Consider the following 16571-nt stretch of genomic DNA (forward strand, 5'->3'; position numbering starts at 1 on the left):
GCATTAAAAGTCCCAATCTTTAGTGGCGTGGGGCACATGTCAAGTGTTCTATGGCCGCTTCTGGCTGGACACGCTGGACAGAGAAACCCCTGGCCAATGCTGCCCACCTGCAGGGCACCCCTGGAAGCCCACGACTGGAACCCTCCTGCCCCATTCCCACAGTCCATGTTCCCTGCACACCACCCCCTCCTCTGCTGCCACCGGAGGGACGGGAGCGCCCCCGGTGGGGGGCGTGGAAGCGTGGAACTCACTCGCTGACCTTCTTACTCTTCCACTGCGGAATGAGCAGAAGCACCCCACTGGAGAACAGGTCCTACCACCCTTCAAACCCTTTTTGTGGTTGCTGGTGGTGAGACTTGAACTCGGGGCCTGGTGCTGAGTTCTTCTGCTCAAGGCTGGGGGTGATGGGGGAGCTGACCGTGGTGACACCTCCACACCCAGGGGGTATGGAAAGAGACTTGCAGGTGGACCCTAAAGCTCTCACACATCACTCGGCCGATTACTAACTCTGCAGAGAGAGCTCAGAGAAATCTCACAAGTAGCACACACATGGCTGAGTCATAAGAAGTCCGAGTTCAACACTCTTCTGATGACGGCTGTGCAGTCTAACCGGTGTCGTTACAGTGTTACTTGTGGCCTTGAAGTATTGCATCACAAATGCAGTCTGGCACTTAAATATAGCTAATAAGCAAAAGAAATCAGACTCCTTTGGTTTTGCTTTTAATGAAGGAGAAGGGATTTAGGATACAAAAGACTGAGCAGATAAATGGAGCAGCAACTGGGGAAACCCAGGACTAACTATTGCAAACACATCACCATGACACAGAGAGGTCCCAGGAATCCGGTGCCGGGAAAATCCTTCAGCTGCTTTCTGGGGGTGATCAGCCCGCTGCAGGTAGAGGCCGGGTTGGGGGGGGGGCGGGGAGGGGTGAGTCCTGGTTTTCTGTGTCTGTGTCATTTTCGATCAAGTGTGTCATAGAGCTTCCTGTTTCATCTCCCAGTTATTCTGAAACAAAAACATGCATGAAAAACATAGGTCACAACCAACCGCATTGAGACAGTCAGTAGCGCATGGAAACCGAGACGGGAAAGACCGCAGCCATGGCCTGTGAGCTGGGAATCAACAGCATCCACTCGACAAATCACGGGGGGGGGGGGGGGGTGGGGATCGATAGGAAGGTATGGCATCCATTTAAAAACAACCCAGAAGAGACCAGAAAGGTAAAGAGCCCAAGAAACAGACTGCATTTGGTGGGGCCACGCTGTGTGTATGGTGGAATCCGAGTCTGGTTCTGACTTCTCCACCAAGATCTGACTCCCGACGAACCCTGAGGATTGGATAAGACCCAGAATTTACCAGCTGCTGAGAGCTGGCTCACGCCTGCAATCCTAGCTACTCAGGAGGCTGAGATCTGAGGATCCTGGCTCAGAGCCAGCCCGGGTAGGAAAATGCATGAAACGCTTATCTCCAGTTAGCCACCAGAAAGCCAAAAGTGGCACTGGAGCGCAAAGTGGTAGAACGCTAGCCTTGTGCAAAAAGAGCTCAGGGACAGCGCCCAGCCCCCGAGTTCAAGCCCCACAGCAGACCGAAAAAAGAAAAAAAATGACAAGACAACCCAGACATTTACCCAGGTGATGTCCTGAGCCTTCCTCTCCTCTGAATATGTTGACAAAAGGTCATCCTGAGAGCCGGGCACCAGTGGCTCATGCCGACACTCCCAGCCCCTCAGGAGACGGCCAAAAGCCAGGCTGGAGGCATGGCTCAGGTAGTAGAGCACTAGCCCCACAAGCACAAAAACGTCAGTGCAAATCCCAATAATACAGTAATTAAAAAAAAAAAGTCACCACAGAGTTTCAAACCAATGATGTCCAAGGCCCTCTCTGCCTCTCCCCTCGGGATACAAGCCTCCCGGAACAACTGTCTCCGGAACATCACCCAATAACCACGACTCATCTAAACTTGTGCCGCCAGGAGGAGAGAAGTGTCCCTGAACAAGCCAAGTCCTGGGGGCACACTGGCGGGCGAGATACTCGTTCTAGAAACCACAGTGGCGCTGCTTGCTCTCGAGTGGTGGCACCTTGTTTGCAGATTGTTCTCAGCGCTCCCGCACGAGTCCAGAGTATTTCTGAAGACAGACAGACTGGTGGACGGCAGAGCAGCCTTGGAATGGGAAGTACGGAGAGCAGCTCCAACTTGCTTCCCGTGTGCCTCCCAACATCCGTGGGGCACCGGCCCGGGGTCCCCCTGCCCTGGAGCAGCGTCTGCGGCGGCAGCGAGCAGGGGCCGTCTGTGCGGTCGGTGGGCCCGCTCCTCCCACAGGCCCCCCCACCGGGCCGCAGAGCCCCCGGCCCGGCCCTCGGGACACCGGGCACTCTGACAACGTCCACTGTGTGTGCTACTGTTTCTCCTTTAAGTCTCGAACATGAATTGATCGAGTCACGCCAGCTTGTGCAGCCTTGAACTTGTCTGCAAGGTCCCATTTGCCTTTTAATGAGGACATGAGCTTCCTAAGAGTCGGGGAGACTGGGTCTTGAAATCTACATGTTTCTGGGGAGCGCTGTCCTAATGGATCTGCTGGGCAAACCTGCTTCGTGCTGCGTGGCTTGCGAGCTAGCATCTTCCAGCGTGGCTCAGACTCCCGTCTCTGGGCTCGGGATTTCACACAGTGCCTCCCTGGGTGGGCAGAGAGAAACAGCAACTAAGCAAAGCGCCAAGTGACCCACGCGGGTGGAAGGGGAAGCTGGGTTTCTTCAGCCCCTCTACCAGCATGTCCACCCCAAATCTCCCTCCGGAGCGGGATGAGGTAACCTAGGTAACAGCCACACCGCACCTCCAACAGGGGGGCGTGGACCCAAATCACAGAGCAAGAGGCGGCAGAGCCTTGGAGGCTGACCTGACCAACAACACATCAGCAGACCAGGGAAGGAGACACACAGGCCAACGTGGGCGGCTTCCTGGAAGGATCATGAAGGAAGGGACACAGCAAGGACCAGGCTCTTTCTCATCCACTCCCCAAAGGCTAGTGGCCACAGGTAGAAGGTTCCTGAATTCTACCTCTCCACAGCGAGGCCTCTGCTAGCTTTTCTGGAAGCGTTGGCATGCGGAGTGAAGCCTGGAGACTCCATGCTGTGTGGTTACCTAGAGGAAACCCGGGTGAGGCCATCGAGGAGTGACACCGGATGCGGGGGTAGCCCACCGACGACACCTCTGGTCTTCAGCCTACACGACAAGCAGGCAGAGAACTCCGGAGCCCCGGCCGTGTCGGCCCGCGGGCGGGCTTCGGATCACACGGAGCGCCGTTTTCATTGCTTCTTTAGGTGAACTATGCGGGTCCTGGGATTCTCTAACAGGCAGAGGCCACCGTTTAGGTCTCCCTAATGTGGGTGGAAACCTTGGCCTCTCCCCCAGCCCCTCCCCCCGCCCCCTGGCCTCTCCCAGCTGAGTCAAACACCACATTGAATTCAAGCAGGCACCAGGGGCCAGAATTGCAGCACGGACAACGGATCTTCCAGATGCCCCTGGAATGAAGTCCCAGTGGGCCGTCTTTCCGTTACTGATCGCAGTACGTGGGAAGGCTCACCGGGCGCTGGTGGCTCTCGCCTGCGATCCTAGCTACTCAGGAGGTTGAGATCTGAGGAACTCGGTTCAAAGCCAGCCCGGGCAGGAAAGGAAAGTCCATGAGACTCTTTATCTAGAAAGCCGGGAATGGCTCTGTGGCTCAAGTTGGTAGAGCGCTAGCCTTGAGCTGAAGAGCTCAGGGACAGAGCCCAGGCCCGGAGTTCAAGCCCCAAAACTGACTCCCCCTCCCCCCACCCAAAAAGGAGCCCAGAAAACTAAAGAAGGAAGAGAAATGGAAGCTCAGACACCCGCCCTGACCCCATCCCTCCCCGCGGAGAGGCCAGACAGAGCCCCCGCCACCGGGTGCCAAGCCCCCCAGGCCTGCCTCGCTCCCCCCGCTCAGATCTCTACCACCCCGCGCGCACACGCCGCCTCCCGGGACGCCAGGAGCTCCGAGCTCCAGGGGAAGGCCTTGCCGCTTTCTCAGGTGGCGTACCTAGAAACGCGCCGGGTCAGCTAGACGGGGCCAGCCCTGCTATTCCCCAGTCCAGCCCTGCTATTCCCGAGTCCAGCCCTGCCATTCCCGAGTCCAGCCCTGCCATTCCCCAGTCCAGCCCTGCCATTCCCCAGTCCAGCCCTGCTATTCCCCAGTCCAGCCCTGCCAAGCCCCTCACTCCAGCCGCTTCCTCAATCTGTTAAATACAACTCATTTCAAAAGAGCCAAACCCGGCCAGGCTTCCACGTCTCACACCCATCATCCTAGCTACTCCCGAAGCTCAGAGCTAGCCTGGGCAAGCGACTCCGAGAGACTCTGGTGTCCAGATAAGCAGGAAAACCCGAAACCGTCACAGAAGTAAAGCTATGGCTCACGTGGAAAAGTGCCACTGCGGGCAAGAGAGTTGAGAGCCAGAGGCCCTGAGCTCAAGCCCCAGGACCAGCAAAAAAAGAAGAAAAAGAAGTTGCTAAATCTCATACACATTTTAGCATATTTACAGGCTGGCTGACATTGTAAAAGTCCAAAAATGACAGATGACCTTGCTGGCTTGATCTGCAAGGTGGTCGGGAAGGCTGGACCACGGAGTTGACACCCACCACTCATGCCCTTGGCCGGTCTTCTCAAGCTGGGCTTCGGAACCAACTTCATTCCGTCACCCAAGCTTACGTTAGAAGTGCAGATCCTCAGGCCTCCAGCTTGAAAAGTCCTGGGTGGGGGCTAGGGCGACGTGATTCTCAAGAAGCAGCCTGGTCCCGCTGACCAGCGTGGTCCCGGGGCTTTGGGCCTGGTCCCTGTGGATCAAGCAGCTGACCAGCCTGGTCCCGGGGCCTTGGGCCTGGTCCTGGGGCCTTGGGCCTGGTCCCGGGGCTTTGGGCCTGGTCCCGGGGCTTTGGGCCTGGTCCTGGGGCCTTGGGCCTGGTCCTGGGGCCTTGGGCCTGGTCCCGGGGCCTTGGGCCTGGTCCCGGGGCTTTGGGCCTGGTCCCTGTGGATCAGGCAGGGATGGTGGTCGGCCCTCTCCTGGTACTTGTAGCGTCGGCAGCTGTACTCAGCGCACTTAGGGGATGGTGCTCGCCTGAGGTCTCCCCACTTGGCTCCGAAGTCGCCCCGGAGTGCAGACAGGGCCTTAGCACGCCCTTGGGGGCAAGGCGGGCGTGGTTCATCCCCTCCCTCTTCTCCTGGGGATGTACCTCACCTGCACAGCTTGGGGCTGGGCCCTGGGGGGCACTGAACCTGTGCCCGTGATGTCTCCCAGGCCAAACCACCCGAGCTTCGCACGAGCCTCCCTGCTGCCCTTCCTCTGCCCACACAAATCTACCCAGAAGCCCTGGGTCCGCTCCTCTCACACGAGAGCACAGAAACCCTCGCCCCAGCCCCACACCCCTTACTGCCCCCAGGGAGGGGGAGGGGAGCCCGCGTTACACCCATCCCCGGGTTCTGTCCACGCGGTGTCTACACAGGTAAGGTGGAGGCACGGGGAAAAGCAATCACAATGGACAGGTAAGAGGCAACTGGGCCTGCGGGCGGGGGGGGGGGGGGGGAGGGGGAGGGGAGGGGGGGAAGTTTGTTTACCATTTCACAAACTAACCTCATACAGGAAGTATGAGAGAAAGAAGAGAGAAGAGGAAGGGAAACACATTACCAGGCGGCAGAGCTGGAAGTGCATGTGTTTGGCATCCATAAAGTAAAGCACACATCTCTGGGTTTGCACATCCCCGTGGCGGATGCCGTAGGGACCGGCAGGGCGGGCGCGGAGAGAGGGTGCAGACGAGCAGAGCCACGAGAGACTGCAAGCGCCAGGCACGGGTGGCGGCCGGGCACCGACAGCACCACGGCTCCGCCAAGGCCCTCCCTGAGGCGTGACCCCTCCAGGCAGAGCTGGGACAAAGGACGCCCCCCCCATGGAAACGGCCACCCTGATCGTCCCGCCCCCCCCACCTCTGCTAGTCCAGCTCCTGCCCTCGCGTGAGCCCCAGGCGAAGAACCAAAAGCCCGGGGACCCTGACCCCCTCCTTCCCACAGCCTTGCAGAACTGTGGCCAGCTACGGACAGGCCACCAGCCCACCCTCCCCCCCAGCCTGTGGGGACCCTCCCATAGCCCAGCCTCCCCCCACCCATCCTTCCCCCCCAGCCTGTGGGGACCCTCCCATAGCCCAGCTTCCCCCCCCCAGCCTATGGGGACCCTCCCATAGACAGCCCCCCCAGCCCATCCTTCCCCCCCCCAGCCTGTGGGGACCCTCCCATAGACAGCCCCCCCAGCCCATCCTTCCCCCCCCAACCTGTGGGGACCCTCCCATAGACAGCCCCCCCAGCCCATCCTTCCCCCCCCCCAGCCTGTGGGGACCCTCCCATAGCCCAGCCTCCCCCCCCAGCCTGTGGGGACCCTCCCATAGCACAGCCTCCCCCCGCCCATCCTTCCCCCCCAGCCTGTGGGGACCCTCCCATAGCCCAGCCTCCCCCCCCTAGCCTGTGGGGACCCTCCCATAGACAGCCCCCCCCAGCTCCTGGCTGTGCTTTGAGGGGCACGGACAGGCGTAGGAGCGAGGGCTGAAACGCTGCTCCACCACCTTGTTGCTGTTGGTTTTCTAAGATGAGGGGCTGGGGCAGGAGGAGAGCACAGACCTGCCACCCGAGGGGCAGAAAGAGTGACAGCAAAGTACACTTCCTCTAAGACCAAACAGTAGAAGAATCAGAAACAGAAACACACACTCTACACACTGGCATGACCTATCTATCTATAAAACAAATATATATAGACGCAAACCCTATAAAATATGCACCCTGAAGAGAGATCAGCTAAAAGATTTCAAGTCATTCCCACCGCCGTCAAAGAAAGCAACTCATCAAGGAAGAAAAGAAAAGAGAGAAGAAAGAAAAAAAGACACCTCTGTACATTAGCACCTCAAAATAGAACCAAAACCTGCAGACCATGCTCAAGGGTCTATTGTGCACTCGTGTCTTAGCCCGCTGCTGAAAAGGTTAACAATTTTCCTACTGAAACTGAACGTGGGCTGCGAAAGAACATTAAAATGAAGAAAATTTCCCCGCGGCTGCTAATTTATTATCACCAAAGCCATCAAGTTTCAGTTTGAGTTATTTGTATTTATTTGTGAAAACAACGATTAGATAAGTAGGAACATAAACTCCATCCTAATTGTTATCCTTGAGTATTTAATTTTTAAGACAAAAAGAGAAAGAGAAAGAGGAGAGAGAAAATAACAGACTAGGAGAAGGATGCTTTCAACTCTTTCTACCATTTACAAACAACTGTAGTATTGTCTCGTGTAAAACATTAACATTTGTCTGCAGTCTGGGGAGATATAAGAGAGAATGTGTTTTTCTGGTTGTTGGAGGTTTTTTATCAATTAGCTGTCCAGGTAGAGAAGTTGGGGGGGAAAAAAACTGTAATTTTTGTATCACACTTGCACAAGTGTAGTCCTATTATTCGGTGTGAAAGTCTTAGAGTGGGTGAAAATAGGATTTCAGTTCTCCTCTGGAAGATCAGGTTAGGAGAGCGGGTAGAGCCCGGATGTGGGGGCTGGACACTGGTGTAGAACTGGCCTCCCACCCCCCGGTCCCCGGCTACCCCCCCCCCCCCCGGAGCTGCTTGTTCCCTCTGAGGTTTTCAAAGAACTCCAGGGCTGAAACAGTTAATGAAGTGTAATGGCTCATAGGGACTTTTCTTCTTGCATTTCCATCACAACATAAACAGCAGAATGAAAAAAATAACATGCAAAAAAAAAAAAAAAGAACTTCAGTGGTCTCACATCACTGAACAAACTGTTTTTCTACCTATTTTGTATTGCTGGCTTTTGTTATCAACCCAATCGGCAAATTGTGGCCAATTTTGTCATGGTGTAAGCAGACATGTTGTTCCCGTACTGCTTTCAACATTTGGGCTACCCTTTACAGTGCACGAGAAAACGAACAAGCCCCAGCACAATGAGCAAAGGTGCCTCTTCTTTTACCAGATGAGATTCTTTCACGGTTAAAATGCTCATGTGATATACTGACAAACAGAATTCTAGTAAATTCAAATTCTGAAATAATCTAATCCATCTTTCCTGGAAAAAAAAAGAATTTAATAATTCATATATTGACTAGATTTTGAAAACAACTTCATGACATTGCCCGGATCTGACCAACATGAAATCCTGAAACTCGCCTTTAATGTCACACCTTACCATTTTTAAATTGCAGAAAAATAAAAATAAAAAACAATTACACCAAATCATACTTGAAAATGTAGACCCAAACTCCCCAGGAGTCAGTTGAATTAATCCAAGGTAAAATAATCAGTTAAGCAGTTGTTTACTACTGAAAATAAATGACACCCACGTAGTTCGTGCTCTATATTAATACTGAAACCAAATAGCAGCCTTACACCACAAATCATTTCATAAAACAATGAAACTTAGTTTAAATGAAAAGGCACAGTTTTATTTTTATAAAGCACTAAATAGCAAGATTAAAATGATGGAAAGCTGATGTGGCTTTTGAAATTTTGTTAGGTTCGTGACAAGAACATATCAGACATTTTTTTTTTAAACTCTGCAAGATTACTTGTTCAACAATCAAAAATCACTCCTCAGAAGAAAAGATGGATCTCAGCAAAAAGACTAAATTCTCTTCTCTGTGTGCAATCTTTCCTCCTGTCCAAGGTGCAGTAATATGTACCACATTTTTAGCCTTTTTTAAATACCAACATGCCCACATACTGCCTCAGATTAAACCAAGGAGAAAATGACACATTCTGAAACCATTTTCTAAAGCTTCTATTCTTGATAACACTGAGCCACTTACAATCAAATTAATGAGTTTCTAAAAAGCCAAAACAGCTCCCTTCAAAGAGACAAAGTGCTTTACAGCAGCCTTCAGACTGTTTCAGATTTTTTTTTTGGTGGGGGGGGGTTCCTTTGAGTATTAATTCTTGCTATTTGTGTTTTCAAAAATTAAGCTATTTTCCACTTCTATTTTAGAAAGACCTACTGTTCAGAGCTCTGGCTAATTAAAATGAGAAACACTTTGAAAAGCACCAGTAGAGTTAGCACAGTAGTCCCTTGATTTCAAACAATTTAGAAATGAGTTAACGTGCCCTCCCCAGGTTCTTTGCCCAAATATCTTCTCGAAATCGATTCGGACTTGAGGATTCTTAAAGTAGGAAAGTCCCACAAAGAATGAGAAGTCATCATTGCTTCTGAAAGTAGATTTCTTCAGAACCTACCAGCAAATACACAGTGAAAAATCACCAAGGACAATTAAAAAAAGAAAGAAAGAAGACCCTGAAGAGTACACACTGTAAGCTTCAGCAAGAGGAATCCTCGGCGTTGGTAGAGGAAAGCACATGGCTTGTGGCTGGCACTGCTTCTAGAGAACCTCCGATTAACAATGTATCAACGTCTTCCATTCAGGATCAGGGGTGATACTGTTTAACATACAAGTGACTGAGCATTTACACTTGGTATTTTTTACTTCCCAGTCCTCTGGAAAGTCTGAGCCCGTCCTGACACTTTTCAAACAAACAGCCTGACTCATGTAAGACAACTGCATTTAAGCACAAACAGACCCAGCAACCCTGGGAGAGCAGTCGTTGGCGAGGGCAGGGAACAAGGAGAGCGAGGGGCCCCCTGCATCTCGGCCATTTTGTGGCTAGGAAAGTGCCCGTGCCACACTTGCCCTACCCTGGTCCAGCCAAGCGGGCCGCCCACAGCAGAGGAAGCCAGCCCTTCACGACGCGTCGCCATTCCTGTAAACACCGGGGCAGCGACACTGGCTTTAGTCATCTGCAAAGAGCAAAGCATGACACCGGCTGGAAGCCCTTTCTGCAGAACCCTTGTCATCTCGAGCTCCTGTCCCCACCCCGGGAAAGGCTACGCTCACCCAGCAGGTTCAAGGGCGCTCTGGGCTGTCTCTGTGACCCGGGAATTTCTTAAGATCAGGGGACCACAACAGACGCATTCAGGGCATAAACTGTCAAAGCATGCTTTGTCATTCCATCTGGGTTTTTGCAAGTATATACATGAAAAATGCGAGCTCTCCTCGTGTGGAAAGTTACATTTCCAGTACAATTACTTTACATACACCTGGCTAATTTACCCTTCCTCTACCACCATATATATATATATATATTCACTGCTTCACACCAAGGTGTTTTTTTTTAAACCTTTGTCTTATCTAGAGATATTCCTTGGTGTGAATAAAATAAGTTCCTTTCCCTGGTTACCTTTTTCACTTGAAGCCAATCTCTTATGTATGAAATAGTGAGAATAATTTGTTAAAGCAATTGGGCTTTAGAAGTTAGGGCTGACTCAATGGTAAAATTAGAATAGTAAGCTTTTAAGGTTTTGTTTTTTTTTTTAAAGCAAGGAATATTTTTTTCAGAATCTATAAATAACTACAAGTGGAAAAAAAAAAAAAAAAGGCCAGACAGACGAGAATAAGAGAAGCCAAGAAACTCAGCCCTAGTGCCCTGGTACCGCAGAAATGAGAATCTCTCACATTTTTATTTTGTGTTTTCTTCAAAGAAAAAAAAATTAAACGGGCACCTAACAAGAATAAGGAATTTAATGCCATAAGGAGCTGACACATAACAGGTAAAAGGAAATGAATGCTCATTTTTCCTAAGTGAGTAGGGAAGGGTAGATGGTCGCACTTGATGCCGGACTCCAACCCAGATGGCCCGTGCTATGGTGAACTAACAAGACAGCCCAGAGGCCTCCTCTACCACGTGCCACGCGGTCTGCTCTCCCCTGGAAGATTCCCCTGCACGACTCAAAGGCACTGCAAGCACCCCGGACCCCGAAAAGCGCAGCGTATTTTGAGAGTCATCCCTCACTACCTTGCATTCATGTTGGCTTGAGATTAGCTCAAGTATGCCAACCAATTTCCTTATCAAAGCCAGCTGAAAACAGAACCGAGAGAAACAGCTTGTGGTTTCACAAAAATGTATTTACATGCAGTGTATTTTAAAGGGAGTCCGATCAGAAGGGCACGATGTCATCTGTGCCGTGCGCTGGCGTTGACATTTAGAGATGTCAGAGGTGGTCAGATTTATCTCCAGTCTATGCTTAGTTGGGGTGGCGGCGGCTCCGCCCACCAGCGCAGCTTGTGCTGTTGATTTCCAGTTCAGAAACCAGCAGAGGGTGAACCCTTAGTTCCCTCCTGCAAATCCTCTTTGGGTCCCCCTCACTTCCTTTCCTAATATTATTTTTTAAATAATAATAATAATAACAATAAACCTGGAGGGAGCTAGGGACGAGAAGCCAGCTTTCCCGGCCGGGGACAGACCCACCCGCGGGGCCTGAGTTCTGGGTTAGCATGGCGCTTGTGGAGCAAGTCCCTTCTCCAGTCCCTTCCTCCACCGCACTGGCACGGGGGGGGGGGGGCTCCCCTTCAGGTGACACTTGCGATGAGGAAACCCCAGAGGGCCACGGAGCCTCGTACATCCTGTCAAGCTGTCTCGGTGGCAGAAGTCCTAGGAAAGGAGCAGGAAAGCCGTGGCGCGCGCAGCTGCTTTTGTTTCAGCGTCTCCCGCGGCCAGCCCGGCTCAGCCCTCATTTCAGCACGGAGCAAGGAGGACGAGGGCTGTGTGTGGATCGGGGGTGGGAGGTAAGCCACCAGCTCCTTCCCCCCACCCAAGGGAAGCAAGGGCTGGTCCCCCACTCCCTCTGCCAAACGCCACCTCTCCTCTTGCCTACGTGAAGTCCTAGCAGACGTCAAGACAAGCCGGAGCAGACAGAGCGCGCGGGGTCATCACACCGGACCTCGCGGCCCCGGGACCGCACGGGTCTGCCGCACGGAAAGCGACGGGGAGGAAGGTCCAGACCAAGCGACTCTGCTCCTCACGGCCTCTGCTCCTCTCGTCCTCACGACCGCCGGCGCCGGCCCGGACATCAAGGCCGGTGTTTACAGGTTGCTGGCGATGTTGTGTTTGAAAGTGTACACAAGAAAAAGGCTTTCTAAAACATTGCACTTCGACTACTTGCCAGTTTGTTTTTAAAAGAAGGCCTTCTTCCACCTCAACTCTGTTGCGAATTCCCCGGTCTTCAGAAAACTGTGATATTATTTCATAGGAAGCCGACTACAGAGAATGTGCTAGATAGTTGAAAAAGCTAGAAGGAAGGAATTGGAATGTTTTCACCACAAAAACAATGACAAATGAGAGTAAACTGATGTAACCGGATTTAAACATTACACCATGTACAAAAATATCAGATGCGACCCCCCCCCCAAATATGTAAACTTTTTAATGTTTGTAGTCAGTTAAAATAAAGAGTAAGCCAGGTGGACAGGAAATTATATCTCAATGAAACAGTTATCAATAGCACCGAGGGAGCCAGGGCAGAGGGCATTCCCACCCGGGGCTCTGTGGAGAAGCTAGGAAGGGAGGGAAGAAGAGCCAGGGGATACTGGAGACTACTGACTAGGACCTGGTACTTGCTGGGTAGCTGACTTCAAAGCAGGAAATAGCAACTTTGATTTCTTTGATTAAACTCAAAGGCACCCGAACTTCACTTATTCAGAGCTCTTTTCTATTTGCTTTTATGCTGTAGCACTCATTTGAGCAGTTACAACATTCGGTACACAAATGCCAGGAAGGCTGGGGTGTGTGTGTGTGTGTGTGTGTGTGTGTGTGTGTGTGTGTGTGTGTGTGTGTGTGTGTGTGTAATGAAGGACTTAAATGCTGAAAAAAAAACACCAAAAAACCAAAACACTTCAGTTTGGTGACCAAGTGGAAATGATCCTCAAAAATATCCTCATTTACATTTTCCCTCAGAAGGGCTGGCAGCAGATGCCCTGTGATGAAATAGACATTGTGTTTTCATCATTAGCGTTGGGGAAGGTCATTGGAGGGACTGCGATCTCCACGGTGAATGTCTCTCCTCCTCTGTCAACCTGGAGTCTGAGAGACTGTGGGCTCGTGGAACAGCTTGGCTAAGGAGTGATCACTTGACAGCCTTTATTTACTTCAAAAAGTATTTTTTCGCATAGAAGAAAAAAAAAAAAAGCAAACCACATTGTCAAAGTGCTTAAGCGCACAAACCAAAGGAAACCGGGTTTCCAAGCTTTTGACAGCTGTTATTTACCCACGATCTATTTCCAAGAAGTAACTTGGACACCATCGTCCTGGTGTAGTGGTATCTACTCAGAAGCACGGATTCTTAGCTGTGTCATGCTTGCTTCCATGCTTGCTTCTCGCCAGCGATCAGCACTGGGCGGGCCTTCAACGGGATCTACCTCGAGCGTGTGTGTGTGTGTGGTGTGTGTGTGTGTGTGTGTGTGTGTGTGTGTGACTCAGGCCTGAGCGCTGTCCCTTAGCTCTGCTTTCTCTCTCAAGGCTGGCAGGCTACCACTCGAGCCACAGCTCCACTTCTGGCTTCGTGCTGGTTAGAGACAAGGTTCTCACAGACATCTGAACTCAGCGTGACTTTGAACTGCCCTCCTCCGATCTCAGCCTCCTGCGTGGCTAGGATGGCAGGCGTGAGCCACGCGCGGCACCCCGTGGGCCTCCAGCTTTTCAAAAGGTGGCGTGCCCCTTTCTGCTCACGACGCTTTCCAAAGTAAAGAGGAGACTGCCTTCAGCACGCAGCATTTGGGCCTCTGTTGAGAGCAAGACATCAGCTGACGGTGTTAGGGGTGTGGTTCGGGTGGCTAAGCGCCAGCCAATGAACGAAAGCATCGGATTCTGAGTTTGGATCCCAATCTCGGACAAAAAAGAAAAGGAAATGGGGGGACCAGCAGCTGTGGCTGTGATGACCTTGGGTGCGCAGTCACTGCTCAGCCTTCCCTCCACCACCCAGCCCGCCATCCCAGCGGCCACCGCCGCAGGCCGGGAGCCTTCCCAGGGGACACGGGCGCAAAGAAAAACCTCCTCCAAGCTTGCCCTGGTCAGCCGCGCCTTGAGAGAAGACAGGAAGGTGCCACCACACGGAGGCTGTTTATGCCACGAAGTAACACTTCCCTCTGGAGGCGTGCTTGCGCGTGGGCTCTGCAGTCCAGGCTAGGGCGAGTCCGGCCCACCCGATCCCATGTTCTGCTGAGAATTCTCACGGGCAGAGCCGAAGCCAAGCACGCCCAGCCCCCCGCCCGGGCTCCCGCTCCCCCCCACCAGCGGCTCCCTTCCCCGTCCTCTCCCACTCCACCCCGACCCCGGAAGCGCGCGCCGCGTGGCTGTGGGTCTCTGGCTCTCTTGGCTCGCAGAGGCAGCTCCCCGGGGGGGGGGGGGGGACTCGGAGGTCCTGTCGCTGTGGGGGGTGGGGGGCTGGTGGGACGGCCCTTGGGGACAGCCCGGCTCACCAGCGGGCCGGTACCCGTGTTCTCCCAGGGGAGCTGGAGGGTCCCGGGATGCCTCAAGCCTCCCTGGGGGGGGGGGGGGAGCGAGCGGCTGGGTCACCTGGAAGCGGGGTGGCCCCGCAGGACACCCCCCCTAGACCACCCAGGACACTGTCAGCACCGGGTGGGGGGGGCCGGCGGAATGGGGGACCTCTTTGCCTCACTCCATTAGTGGGAAAACCAAACTTGGGTGTCTACGGTCTGTTTCTTCTCTCAGTCTGCCTGCCATTGTGGTGGCTAATATACGAAGAGATCGTTAATTGTTTTAGCTTTGTATCCTTAAAAAAAAAATCTCTTTATTTATTTTACTTACTGGGGTATAAACTCAGGCCTGGCACTGGCTAGGCAAGCTTGCGATCCCTTGAGCTGCGTCCCTTGTCCTCATATTGGAAAAAAAAAAAAAAAACAAAGCAAAACTTTAAAAACCGCTTTTCTAAAAGACTTCATATACAGTGTGAAAACAAACAGAGAAACCCAGCGGTGGGCAGTGGCTCACGCCTGCAATCCCAGCACTCGGGCTGAGGGAAGATGACAAGGTTGAGGCCAGGCAGCCTCAGCTGCAAAAGAGAAAAGGTTAACAAGCAAGAATAAAAGCACACGATAAAGGAAGGCAAGGACCCAGCAGGAAAAGGAGGCAAGAGAAAAGAGAACTCGACGGGATGGGAGGAAGCCGGGGGGGGGGGGGGGGGAGAAAGAAAGAAGGAAAATGAGCACAGACACTGCCCTCACGGAGAGACTCTGGAGAAAGCCAGGGCCCTCGTTTCCTTCCTCCCTCCCTTCCCTCCTATTTCTTTCTTTTTTTCTTCCTCTCTTCCTTTCTTTCCTCTTTTCCTCCTTCCTTCCCCTCCTCTCCTCCCCCTCCATCCCTCCCTTCCCCGTCCCTCGCGCTTTCTTTCTTCCTCCCTTTCTCTCAAATGAGCTCATTTCCCTCGCAGATGCCACTCGTGTTTCTTGCTAATGTCACACCCCAGCTCTCCGTCCCTCGCCCGTCCTGCGGGCGGCCCTTCTTCCGGGCGCGCTGACCCCTTCTGCACGTCGATGCCCTTCCCGTGGAGGAGGGCTGTGTTCCGTTTTCCACCCTCCCTGCTCCCCGCTGGAGCCTCTGCAATTCGCGTGGGCCCTAGACGGCCAGGCCTTCCCCGGGGCTCGTCCTTCAGTCGCTGGGGCTCTCTGAGCCTGTCTCGCCTCCGACCTGCCATTCCCAAGTCAATGTGTGTGGTCCGTTGCACTAGGAGCTCAGGACCAGGAAACACATAACAGATCGGGGCCGTGCACTTCTACCTCCAGCGCGCAGCTCGCTTTATAAAAACGCTAACCACAAAAGTGGGCGCGGTCCACGCCGCCAGACTCCAGGCGTTCAAACACAGTGGGACCCAAGGAGGGCGCTCTCGGGCGGGGGGCGCAGGGCCTGGCGACCGATTGAAATGAACCCCAAGAAACGGAAGCAAGAGGATTTTGTCTTCGCCGCTCTGTTGTCTTCTTTCCTTCCTGCCTTGTTTGTTTGTCTGTCTTTGCAAGGGGGCACAGAGGTGAGCAAACGCGGCCGTGGCACTCAGTACACGCGGCAACGCGAAGATAATAAAGAAGAAAAGAAAAACAAACCAAGTTCACAAAGGCTGCACGGTCAGCATGCCTGGAAAAGCCTCTGCAACCCCTTCGGGAAGCCAGCAGGATGCGAACTCGAGACCCTCCGCTGCAGATGCTATGTCCCCGTGGAGTCGGGGCCTAGGGTCTCGTGACGGCCTGCAAGGAACAGCAGCAGCCAGCGGGTTCTGCGCACGCCTTTCCTGGGGACTGAGCAGGGCCGTTCCCAACCTTCTACACCAGAAGCCGGGGAAGGCTTTGCGGCAGGGCCTCATCACCAAGCCAATCCAATCAGTAGAACGTTCTGGAAGGAGAAGAAGAGGCCTCTGTGGGGAGGGCCACAGCAAGCCACGAAAGAGCTTGGCTGAGTTCCTGCTGCCCTCTCAGCTTCCCCACCGCTAACGTGAGACCCTGAACCAGCGAGCGGCTCCTGAGATTCCCCTTTCCCCGGCTAGTTGCTACACATTCGTGCCAATCACAACCCCTAGCTTTACTGCACGTAGCACTTCAAACAATTTCTACACACGTCCTTTTTTTCTTATCACGTGGCAATGGACACACCAAAAGTGTCATTCCAACCACGTGTGAGTGGATAAGTCCAGT

The sequence above is a fragment of the Perognathus longimembris genome, chromosome 8 (assembly GCF_023159225.1).
Source record: "Perognathus longimembris pacificus isolate PPM17 chromosome 8, ASM2315922v1, whole genome shotgun sequence".
In the NCBI taxonomy this organism is placed as follows: Eukaryota; Metazoa; Chordata; class Mammalia; order Rodentia; family Heteromyidae; genus Perognathus; species Perognathus longimembris.